The 7,848-nt window shown below is 33.3% G+C and overlaps 1 long non-coding RNA gene across 1 annotated transcript; it reads right to left on the bottom strand.

The window, feature by feature from the left end:
- Positions 1-4,625: 4,625 nt before the first annotated feature.
- Positions 4,626-7,155, bottom strand: LOC110872334. Its single transcript, XR_002554387.2, has 6 exons — positions 6,910-7,155; positions 6,243-6,354; positions 6,004-6,134; positions 5,150-5,334; positions 4,882-5,044; positions 4,626-4,714 (listed from the first exon to the last, which is right to left on the bottom strand). It is a non-coding gene; the product is annotated as an uncharacterized LOC110872334 (long non-coding RNA).
- Between the last annotated feature and the right edge of the window lie 693 nt (positions 7,156-7,848).

The following is a 7,848-nucleotide window of genomic DNA, read 5'->3' as shown; positions in this document are numbered from 1 at the left end:
GCTACTGTGAGAAATAACTCACTCACATTGCCAAAAGATTCTACCTTTTCTTTTATTTTATTTATTTCTTATTTTTTATTTTTTTATTTCATTTTTCTTTATTTGTTAAAGGAATATGTAATTTTTTTTTCTTTATGTTAGTAGATGTTATACATTTTTTTGTTTGTAAATTTGTATAAATTTATGATTAATGTTATTGAAAATTTATAGTTTTTAGTTTTATTTGCTTTTGTATGTGATCTCTAGGATGTTTTATAAATAGAATAAAACTAGAAAAAACATTAAATTTCGTGACAATTGTGTAGCAAAAATAAAAGATTAACTTTCGTTAAATGGGTAGGAAAATGCGTAGAAAAATGTGTAGCAATTTCTGACAGCCCTTTTCTGTCAGAAATGAGTAGGAAAATGCGTAGAAAATGCGTAAAGAAACCAGTTTCCTACGAGTGGTTTAACTACATATGCATTTCGTCACAAATTCGTAGAAAATTAAATTTCGTGACAATTGTGTAGCAAAATTTAAAAACTAACTTCCGTTAAATGGGTAGGAAAATGCGTAGAAAATGTGTAGCAATTTGTGACAACCCTTTTTTGTCAAAAATGGGTAGGAAAATGCGTAGAAAATGCGTAAGAAACCAGTTTCCTACGAGTGGTTTTCCTACATACGCATTTCGTCACAAATTCGTAGAAAATCGCGAGTTGTGACGCATTTCCTACGGAAAATGGTATCAGAAATTTTAATTTTTCTAGTAGTGCAAGGTATTAACTTATCTTTTGCGATTTATATTTTTGGAATATGTACTTCATAATATTATCTATATTAATTGTCATGCAAAGCATTAACTTATGTTTTGAGATTTATATAATCATGAATTTCACTTGAAATGATGGTCTCACTGGAAGCAGTCTCTATATTTTTATAGGGTAGAGGTAATGTTGTCTACATCTTACCTTCTTTAGATCCTGTCTTAGTTTTGCTATTGGTGGGATTTACTGTCATGAATTTCACATTTTTAGATACTTCAAACGTTTTATAATAATGATATGCATATTTTTAAGGCAAAACGGATTTTAATAATCCGAACCGACTCGTTTTGGCCGATAATAATTCCAACTCAATTAATTGCTCACAATAACCCGAACTTTTCCATTTTGTTTGTAAAATAGTCCTCCATTAGAAAGAAAACCTAATGGAGCTAAGTTTTTTTTTCAAATTACAAATCGATGTTTTCGGGTTTTTATCAAAACGACGATACGAGTTGATTGATGTAAAACTTACCTCGAAATGACTTGATTTTTGTTAATTAGAAGTTAAAACACCCAAATTGAAGCACCATTTTCGTCGTTTAGAGCACTGTTTCGAGATAAGTTTTGCATCCATAGACTCGTATCCTCGTTCTCTGATCAAAAGCTCGAAAATATCGATTTGTAATTTGAAAAAAAAAAAACTTAAATCCGTTGTGTTTTTTTAACGGCGGATTATTTTACAAACAAAATGGAAGAGTTCGGATTATTGTGGGTAATTAACTGGGTTGAGATTATTATCTGCCAAAAAGAGTCAGTTCAGATTATTAAAATCGAATTTGCCTATTTTTAATCATATCTTAATTTATTTTAGTTGTTTAAAACATAAAGCCATAAAAAATTATAATAGTAAGAAAAAAACTAGATTTCAAAAATCACAGCGAGTATTTATTTTTAAGAAACTAACATGTATACCCTACACCTGTAGGTATGGCCGACACATATGAGTAAGGGACACGGTTTTACAACCGGGTATGAGACTGAGATTGCATATACGCATCCTAACTTGTCTCGTTATTATCCCTAATTCGAGACACGATGAAAACCAAACACAACCACCGAAAGGAATCCTATTCGAATAATACATATACTCATAAAGTTAAGAAGTTATATAGAAATTTGATGACAAATAATGAACTTACCTTGAAGATCCTTTCATTTGCTTAATGTTGTAGCACACCTTGTATCTAAATGGTATGATGAGCATAAAACTATTATTGATTTTTTCTTTTTATATTCATAGCTACATATGTGCATTTAATTCATTATTTATGAGAAATAATGTTTGTTGTCGCGTTGTATTTACGAGATGACTAGAAATAAAATAAAGTAGAATATATAAAAAATCGAATTTGAGTAATAGAACCTGGTTTGTTGGATATCTTCGAAAACGGTATAGAACACTTTCAGATTGAATTATTTCGTTCGTGACGTATTTCGTTCATACTCACGAAAATTCAATCTGATAAATCTTATAGAGAAATCAAGAACGAGTGTCATTCTGTAGAATTTGTGTACTATTAAACAATGACCAAAACATTTCTTTATCTAGGGAAACTGCCTTGACAGTTGGTATTTACAACTACCTGATAATTGCGGTTTTCCAACTACTACTTCAATCTCACTACTAATCCTTATGTACTACTAAAGAGCAAATTTAGTACTGGACAACAATTTTAGTATTGAATAATATTTAGAGTGTTGAATAACGAATTTGTTGTTCAAGCCTAAATGCGATACTAAGAATTGGTCTTGGTACAGATCATCAAATTCACTATTGATTTTCATTATCAAATTCATTCCAATTTTGCAGCTTAACCCTAGCCAGAGGTGTTGTTCCTTGGACCAGCCAGGGGCAGTACCTTGGACCCAACCACTATCGCCCCCAGACCTTGCTACTAGGGGTGCCGCCGCCGACCCCCATTGTCATGTGTGTTTTATAATAGCAATCTCAACACAAGTGTGCACTCCCCACTTTGCAACTTGTTTGATTTTTGATCATAATTTCTCATTGGCTATTTAGTATACCTAATTACATATAATACCTAGATGATACTAAAATCATCAATATTAGAAACCCAAAACCTATCGCTAGCTAAAAGAATTTGAAAATTTGTCGGGTGGTCATGTTGAGATTTCTCTTTAGCAACCTATAAAAATATATATGTCTCTTGTTATTACATATGGAGCCCTGCATTTTCTTCGAAATCAATCTTTATCACAATAATTTGTTTGTTGTTTTTTTAGAACGATAAACATAGACCCCTATTCTACTCTCTTAATTCCATTTCATTGTCGACCACCACGAGAATAAAACATTCAATCTCATGTGAAGGGACACATCTTAATACCAACAAGGTTATTTATATATTTTTTTAAGTAGTATATTCCATTTTTGCAGCTTAACCCTAGCCAGAGGTGTTGTTCCTTGGACCCAGCAGGGGCGGTACCTTGAACCCAACAAAGGACTACCACCCATGGACCTTACTACTAGGGGTATCGCCCTCGACCCCTGTTGTTATGTGGGCTTTATGATAGCAATCTCAACACAAGTGTGCACTCCTCATTTTCCAACTTGTTTGATCTTTGATCATAATTTCTTATCGGTTATTTAGTATAACTAAATATATAAATTAGCTAGATGATACTAAAATCATCAATATAGGAAACCTAAAACCTATCGCTAGCTAAAAGAATTTGAAATTTTTGTTGGGTACTCATGTTGAGATTTCTCAATAGCAACCTATAAAAATATATGTCTCTTGTAATTACATATGAAGCCCTGCATTTTCCCTGAAATCAATCATTATCACAATAATCTGTTTGTTGTTTTTTTAGAACGATAACACACACCCCTATTCTATTCTCTTACTTCTATTTCATTGTCGATCACGAGAATAAAACACTTAATCTCATGGGAAGGGACACATCTTAATACGAACAAGGTTATTTATATATTTTTTTAAATATTATATTCGAATCACATATTGAGCTCCTTGGACCCAGCCAGGGGCGGTACCTTGGACCAAACCAGGGGCGGGTTACTGCCCCTGGACACATTGCTACTAGGGGCACTACTAGAAAACATTGGTTTTGTCATGTAAGTTTTGGTTACAAAATGGTAGCAATTTCCTTGTTGTCACCAATTTGTCACCGAAAATACGGTGACAAAAACACCCGTGTCAATTGCCCTAATGCCACCAAATAGCCACCATTTTTATATTTTGCTACCTTATTTTTACCACCACAAAATTGGTCACAGTTATTTGCCACCGCTTCATGTTTGCTACGCTCCGCCTTGTTTGCCACCGAGTTGTGACATGTTTTCATACCATTTAGCTACTGATATTGCCACCATTTAGCCACCGATATTGCCACCATTTAGCCACCATTTTTTACACAATTTTCCAGTTTTATACCATTTAGCCACCGATATTGCCACCATTTAGCCACCATTTTTTACACAATTTGCAACCATTTGCTACCGTTTATTACTGGAATATTGGTTTGGTTTGGAATATTGGTTTTTAATTCATATTTTTTTTCTCCATGCTATTTTCATCAAAATTACATATCAATAAAACTACAAAATAATATACAAAGGTCTAATAAAATCCAAAAATCCAAAAATTATATACAACATATGGTTTTCAAAAGCATATAATAAATACCAACTAAAATCATCCTAATAAGATAAACATCTAAACATTCAATACCAAGTGTTTATAGCCTATCTTCGAACTGAAGCTGTTAACATAGCTTTAATTTGTGACATCATATCAAGCACAACATCTTTATCCACCTTATCTTTTTCTTTTTCAGCCAACAACCCCGCAATAATTCCATTGAACCTTTCTTTTTCTTCGTCTTTTTCCTTAACGAGCTCCTTGATAACTAAGTTCAACTTTTCAATCTACAAAACAACCAATGAATAGAATCAAGAAATCAGAATTAACGAAAAGTAATAATGGGTCAAGTTGGTTGCAAAGAAAACAAAATACAATTGTGAGCTACAATTCAAGTGCTAGAAGCTAAATAGCATGTTCCAGTTTGTTTACATATTAAAAGGATTAAAAATACCTTAGGGTCTTCTCTGCTATGTACACAAGGGTCACTAACATTACATAACCCGTGCACTTTTCTTTTATTCTTGCCCTTAGCTCGTGACCACAAGTCTGTCAAATTTTGGATGTTTATTACGTTCTTTCCCATACTTCTCCACAAGAAACCCTTCATATTTAACCTAATGAGATAAACACATAATTATATTATACAAATTTCATTGTAATAAACTTCATGTTTTTTATTTTGAAATACTTTGTTCAGATTTACTAATCAATTGACTTACCCAAGTCTCATCTGCCTTAGCATCAACCCATACAAGATTTTCTTCTTGAGTGTTCCCTTCCGAATCAACGTCCAAAAGTAGTGACTGCTACAACTTAGATCTTTATCCAATGGTCGACTTCCTTTCTTGCAGTGTGATTGCTTCCACGCTTCATGAGCCGATAATTCACGCCCAAGTTTCTTAGCCTACAAATGTAGAATTTGGAAGTTAATAAAAATGATAATATTGACATGATACGGACCAATAAAAAATGAAAGCATCATAAATCAAAAAGAATTAGTTGAGCCCAAAATTCCACCCAGTAGAATCATGAAGTTGGTGCTGCACAGTAAACAACATCAAATTGAAGCATAGTCATTTTAAGGTTCATTGGGACATTTGTAATGTTCAGAAGTAACCCATCGCCATCAGCTTCATGTTGTTCCATTATATTGTTTATTAATGATTAGCAAAATCTCCTTAGCTCATAGAAAAAGCCCAGAAACATATATAAACTACAAACACAAATCTACACAAAGAGTGATCTGACATCAACTTTGCCTATCAAAAAAACAATCTGCCATTAATTTCACATGAACTTGTAGGAATATGTTCCCTTGTATGTTTTGTAAAAAAACAACCCTTTTTTTATTTGACCCATTCTGACCCGAACCCATTTTGACCCGAACCAACCCAAGCTGACCCACCCGTTTTGCCAGGCGTAATCACTAACTATCAGGAATACAATTAATATTAAAGTGCCTTTTTAAGTATTTTCTAAATTATAATGGCAAATCATGTGTTTTCTAACTATATACCAAAACTTACATATCACTCTTTTAAAACGGAAAAAGTTAAGTAAAAAGAATGCTTACTTTCAGAATCTTGACCCGCAGCCTTCAAATAATAAGGAGATGAAACCCAAACTTTTGCAATCACCCCATCATATTAATTTACTGAAATCTTCTTTTTGTTTGAGATTAACATCAGGGAATTCTTTGATTTCCTGCAATCAGAAATATATCGCTCTAATAACCGACCAAAAGAGCTTTTTTTTCTAATGCAGTCATGGTTTTTAGAAAGAAGAAAAAAACAGAATCAAAACTTGACTTACAGGATATATTTCATACTTCTCTTCTTTTGCATGATGAACGTATTTCTTACCACATCCCTTTTGTCCATACGCCATCTGAACATACCGTGGCACCAAATGCAACTTCAATCACCTGCGGTATGAAAAATACACAACGTCATGAACATTCATACGCTAAGTAATTAATAACCCAAGTACGAAACAACGTCATGAACATTCATACGCTAAGTAATTAATAATCAAAGTATGATGAAATCAACAAACATGAAATGAACATTCACAAGCCCTAAAGCTATATAATGGCAAATTCTACTCTGAAAGTAAGCATTCTTTTTACTTAACTGTTTCCATTTTAAAAGACTGATATGTAAGCTATATTGTGTAAATTGATATTACAATAACGTATACGGTAAAATTCTATTATAGACGAATCAATTCGTTTCTATGGCTTCAAAAGGAGTAGAATTTCAATATCCCCTTTCAGTTTATGCACAAATATTCAACTGTTAATAAAACCTAATATACAAAGAAAATCAACATATAGACAAACTAAAAGTCAATTGTATATTTGATAGGCAATCGGAAGTCAATATCTTACACCATCTCTTCAACCCACACATCAATTTCTACCATAAACGACTAAATCAAAAATTCTCATCAATTTGGAGAAAAAGGGGGAAATACTTACCAATAAAGTGTGAGTGCGCCGCTCTCATCATCTCCAGATGAGCCGCCAGAGGGAACCGCCGGCGTTCGGAGCTGGAGGTGCCAGTGCCGGAGCCGACATCTTCAACAACAGAATACCGTGGGAGGATAGAGAGGGGGAGGAAAGGAAGGGTTCTCGTGGAAGGATAAAGAATTAGGGTTTTTATTTCTGCAAAAGCCTATGGCTTGACGTAGGGGAGCGAGAAGCAAGGATTAAAATTTTGGGAGGGGAGTTATTTGGTTGGAACCCTAATTAATTGACTTTTGAAGATTAAAAAGAAATAACCCGCCAATTTGAATTTTCATGTTGTCACCAATAACATGGTCACAATTAATAAATATTTTTTTTATTTTTCATGTTTTTGCATATTTTTCCCACAAATTGCCACCAAAAATAAAAAGGTGGCAAAAATTGCAACCACTTTGCTACCATATCATGATAAATACGCTAATTTTCATTTCCATGGCAAATCGGTGGCTAAATTTGCTACCATTTTTTTCGGTAGCAAATTTTGGTCACAATTGCCCAATTTTCTAGTAGTGGGGTACCGCCCTCAACCCCGTAGTCATGTGGGTTTTATGATAGCAATCTCAACACAAATGTGCACTCCCCACTTTCCAACTTGTTTGATCTTTGATCATAATTTATCATTGGTTATTTAGCATACCTAATTACATAAAATAACTAGATGATACTAAAATCATCAATATGGGAAACCCAAAACCTATTACTAGCTAAAAGAATTTGAAAATTTTGTTGGTTAGTCATGTTGAGATTTCTGTATAGCAACCTATAAAAATATATATGTCTCTTGTAATTACATATGGAGCCCTGCATTTTCTCCAAAATCAATCTTTATAACAAGGCGAATTGGAAATAAATAATCCCACCTAACTCAATTTGTCCGATAATAATCCCAAG

The sequence above is a fragment of the Helianthus annuus genome, chromosome 8 (genome assembly GCF_002127325.2).
Source record: "Helianthus annuus cultivar XRQ/B chromosome 8, HanXRQr2.0-SUNRISE, whole genome shotgun sequence".
Lineage (NCBI taxonomy): Eukaryota > Viridiplantae > Streptophyta > Magnoliopsida > Asterales > Asteraceae > Helianthus > Helianthus annuus.
This window is presented reverse-complemented; position numbering and strand designations above follow the sequence as displayed.